Genomic DNA, 4,952 nt, shown 5'->3' with positions numbered 1-4,952 from the left:
TGCAGGGTATTGGTTAATCCCACTGGTTAGAACCTTCACAACAGCTGCTATGGAAGCTTTCTACCTTCCTGCTCTTTTCTCCACCCCCTCTCCTAGCCATTTCCTTTTCCCACTTGCCACTTCCGGTTAAAGATTATATATATATATATATATATATATATATATATATATATATATATATATATTGTCTCTGATCAGTAAAGGCATTGCATTGTGTTTGCTCTGCCACAAGTTCCTGGTCTCTCCCCCTGTCGCTGAGTAAGCAGTAGCCCAGCTTGGCTCCGGTGGAGTTCTCTCCAACCCAGAGAGCACGAGCCCAGGAAGAAACAACCTCACACTAGCCCAGCACAGTGCCTTCCCTTCTGTCTTCGTCTCCCTACTCTCCCTGTCTTCTACCCTCTACCAAAAGCATAAAAAGGGGAAAAGGGACTTCTGGGACAGTGGAGTCTTGCAGGCACTGAACCCCAGCAAATAATTTTGTCGGTATAGAGTAATTTTTTTAATGAGAAAAATAAGGTGGTAAAAAAAGAAAAGAGCAGATTCTTAAGTTTTACCTACAAGTAAGGTCAAGACGAGATAAGAAACTGTACCTGGGCGGAGGAGGCTGGGTCTGGGTGCCCAGGAGCGACAGAGCACCGGCAGGAGGCAGCCAGGAGTCATGGAGAGAGTCCTCAATGGCGGGGAGCACGGTCCTGTGCCCCACGTGGACACTTGAGGTCGCCAGGCTCCCTGGGGCTCAGCTCGGACCTGCGATGGAACTGAGCCGCGGCCCCCTGACGGGACTGGTCTTCTGTGGCGGTGGCCACCGCATCTGGGAGCACCCGCTGGCCGTCCCGCCCTGGCCTCACCATGAACGGGCTGTCGGTGAGCAAGGTGTGCTGCCTCTTCTGCTGCCCGCCCTGCCCCGGCTGCATGGCCGCCAAGCTGGCCTTCCTGCCTCCTGAGCCCACCTACGCGCTGCTGCCCAAGCCGGAGCCCGTGCCTGGAACCGGGGCGCGTCGTTGGGGAGCCTGCAGGCCTCGGGGGGTGCCCCCGGCCACTAAAAGCTGCAGCTGGGTGAGCGCGCTGACTTCCAGTATGGCCAGCGCAAGCTGGACAACATCGAGGTCTTCGTGACCAAGAGCAGCCGCGGCAACCTCGTGGCCTGCATGTACGTGCGCTGCCCACCGGAGCCAGGTGCACACTGCTCTTCTCACACGGCTACGCAGTGGACCTGGGCCAGATGAGCCGCTTCTACGTGGGCCTGGGCTCCCACTGTGGCTGCAACATCCTCTCCTATGACTACTCGTCCGGGCTATCGGGCCGGCCCTCTGAGAAGAACCTGTAGGCAGACATTGACGCTGCCGTCTGGCAGGTGCTGCGCACGAGGTACGGGATCAGCCCCGACAGCGTGGTGCTATATGGCCAGAGCATCCGCACGGTGCCCACCGAGGGCTTGGCGGCCCGAACTGAGTGAGCTGCGGTGGTGCTGCACTCGCCACTCACGTCGGGCATTCGGGTAGCCTTCCCCGACACCACGAAGACCTACTGCCTCGACGCCTCCCCCAACATCTAGAAGGTGTCCCGCATCTCATCGCTGGTTTTGCTGATCCACGGCCTGGCGCTGTACGAGTGCTGCCCGAAGGCGGTGGAGCCGCTGTGGGTGAAGAAAGCCGGCCACAACGACATGAAGCTGTACAGCCAGTACCTGGAGCGCCTGCGCTGTTTCCTCTCGCAGGACCTGCTGGCCCAGCGCTAGCAGCGCCTCTGCCCGCCCGGCAGCCTGGGGCCATGACCTGCGAGATTAAAGAGTTTCGATTTCAGGTGCCCTCCGCAGCTTCCTCCTCGGGGCTTCCTTCCCAGGTGCCCTCGTCCAACCTGCGCCCCGCTCTGAGTTGCCCGCTCCCCCAGGTCCGCGCCCGCCAACCCTGGCTAGATAAGGCTTTTTGCGCCGCCCCTGCCGCCTAAGCTGCGCCTTCCAGGAGGGGCCAGAAGCGGAAGTGAGCGGGGCTGAGACCAGCGGGGACAGCACCTGGTGCCCACGTGCTGGGCAGCGCAGTCCCAGGGCCCTGGCTTCGGGGTTGGGGGGACTCCGCTTCCAGGGCCAGGACACTTGGGGGTCACTCCATCCCAGGGGCAGGACACCTAGGGAGGTCTGGGTGGGTCACTATTCCAGGGACAGGACACCTGGGGAGGGCCTGGGGGTCACTATCCCGGGGACAAGACATCTAGGGCGTCACTATCCCGAGGACAGGACACCTGGGGAGGCCTGGGGGTCACTATCCCAGGGACAGGACATCTAGGGGGTCACACCATCCGGGGGACAGGACACCTGGGGGTCACTATCCCTGGGACAGGACACCTGGGGGTGGGGGTCACTCCATTGGGGAACAGGCCACCCAGGGGGGTCACTCCATCCCGGGGACAGGACACCTGGGGGGGGTCTGGGTGTCACTCGATCCCTGGGGACAGGACACCTGGGGGGTCTGGGGGTTACTTCATCCCGGGGGACAGGACACCTGGGGGGTCTGGGGGTCACTCCACTGCCCGGGAACAGGCTACCTGGGGGGTCTGGGGTCACTGCATCCTGGGGACAGACCACTTAGGGGGTCTGGGGGGTCACTCACTTTACCCCGGGGACAGGATACCTGGGGGTCTGGGGTCACTCCATCCTGGGGACAGGACACGTGGGGGGGTCACTCTACCGGGGCCTCCCCTTGGTGCCGTTGGGGCCCCTCTATGGGGTGTCCTTGGCCCCCAGCGTCGCTGTCTCCTCCTCCCCTCCTAGTCCTGGGGTCCAGGGATGAGTGACCAGGAGGACAACAGCACAAGCCCGTGGCGTGGGCAGGCAGGGGCAGCTCTCTGCTCAAGACAGCTCAGCGTGTGGGGCGCATGCCCTGCTGTATCCAGCCGGGCTGGGTCCTGGCACCTAATGGGAGCTCCACAGCAGCACTTGGGGAGCTCCTTGGAGGCCTCTGCTCCAAGTGCAGAGAATAAAGTGGCTGCAGAGTGGCGGTTGCAGCCCAGCCCAGCCCACCGGGACACTGGTCTCCGAGCATCCCCTGCTTCTGCAGCCCTCGCCCATCCTGGCTTCCATATTTCATGATTCCTTACTTCTTCTTCTTCTAGCGTTTGCCATGATTCCTTACTAATACGGAGCGCTGCTGAGCTCTGGCTGATGGTGGTGCTGGGGGGGGTCGAACCTGTGACCTTGGGACCTCAGGCCGGGAAGTCTGTGCAGAACCACTGCTGTCTCCACCTTGAATTTTCAACCGTGTCATGAGCAACTGGGTCCTTTGGCTGCCTCCCCGGCCAGGAGATGATTTTTACCTTTTAGTTCCCCGTCTAGTTTTTTTGGGTCAAGACCCAGCAGCAGCAAGGCCTCCAGACCCTCAGTCCCAAGCCCTGGAGGCCACCGGTTCAACCCCCAGAAGCACTTCTTGCCTGGGCTGACCAGTGTACTGCTGACTTGCGTCTCCTCTCCTTCCAAACAAATATAATGGGGACTGGGAGGAGGCTCGGCCAGCAGAGCATGCAGCGTGCCACGTGAGAGGCTCCGGGTCTGAGTCCCCAACCGCACAGGGTCCTGTGCTGTGCTCAGGGGAAGCTTCCCAGACGGTAGAGGCTGCCAGGACATCTCTCCCTCTGTCTGAGACAGTCCACGTGGAACAATGGGGTCGTGCAGCCTTGGGCCTGGTGTAGCCCCTGCAGCAGGAACAAAAGGGAGGAAAATAAATACTGAATTTAAGGGAAAAAAAAAAAAAAGAAAGAAACTGTACCTGTGTTACAACAGCTGTCTTATAAATCACCACCACTACCAAAGAGATTTAGAAAAACAAAACAACAACAACAAACTATCATAACCGGGGATAGATCACATACTCCCTTATCCTGACAAATAAGAGAAGTTGACTTATCTGTCTTTTAAGATCTCTGGATGGTTTCACTCATATGTGGAATATGGACAACTGAAACAAATGAACTTAAAAAAAAAAAAAAGGACCAAATTATCTCAAAGACTTTGTGAGAACTATGGTAACGGGTGGTTTTCCTGGGGGGAGGTGGTTATGGAATTTTGGTGGGGAGTAGAGTGTAGAACTATCCTTCTGTGATTTTTAAAATATCTTTATTTATAAAATGGAAATATTGACAAGACTATAGGATAAGAGGGGTACATTTACACACAATTCGTACTACCAGAACTCCATATCCAACCCCCTCCCTTGATAGCTTCCCTATTCTTTATCCCTCTGGGAGTATGGACCGAGGATCATTGTGGGATGCAGAAGGTGGAAGGTCTGGCTTCTGTAATTGCTTCCCCGCTGAACATGGGCATTGACAGGTCAATCCATACTCCCAGCCTGTGTCTCTCTTTCCCTAGTGGGGCAGGCCTCTCGGGAGGCGGAGCTCCAGAACACATTGGTGGGTCATTTGCCCAGGGAAGTCCGGTTGGCATCATGGTAGCATCTGGAACCTGGTGGCTGAAAAGGAGTTAAGATATAAAGATATAAAGCAGAACAAATTGTTGACTAATCATGAACCTAAAGGCAGGAATATTGCAGATGAACATTTGGGGTCTCCATTTTGGAAAAAGCTAGTAGGTCTATTTTAGGTATTTCGCAAGGGACCCATGATTTTATTAGTTTTTGCCTGCACCTGACATCTAATATGCAGGTGGGCCCAGATCCCCATATTTGGGAGCTACTCTCTTCTCTGATCAGCTTTCTAGTTCTTTTTCCAGCTATGACACCATCTCCCCAGACAATATCCTTCTGTAATTTTATGATCTTATAAACCCTTACTAAACCAGTAATAAAAATTGAAACTAAATGAAATCTCTCACTAACTGGAAATACTTTTTATACTGTGAAAGTTCTTTTTTTTTAAGTGTTTTATTTATTTTATTTTTGAGAGAAATGCAGAGAGAGAAAGACACAGCAACACCAGAGCACTGCACAGCTCTGGCTTATTGT

The 4,952-nt window shown here is 55.6% G+C and overlaps 1 pseudogene; it reads left to right on the top strand.

Annotated features, from left to right (window-relative positions):
• Nucleotides 1–738: 738 nt before the first annotated feature.
• On the top strand, nt 739–1,738 carry LOC103112384 (alpha/beta hydrolase domain-containing protein 17A-like; annotated as a pseudogene).
• Nucleotides 1,739–4,952: the final 3,214 nt, after the last annotated feature.

This window comes from Erinaceus europaeus, chromosome 1 (genome assembly GCF_950295315.1).
Source record: "Erinaceus europaeus chromosome 1, mEriEur2.1, whole genome shotgun sequence".
Lineage (NCBI taxonomy): Eukaryota > Metazoa > Chordata > Mammalia > Eulipotyphla > Erinaceidae > Erinaceus > Erinaceus europaeus.
The sequence above is the reverse complement of the archived record's forward strand: the minus strand, read 5'-3'. Positions and strand labels throughout refer to the sequence as shown.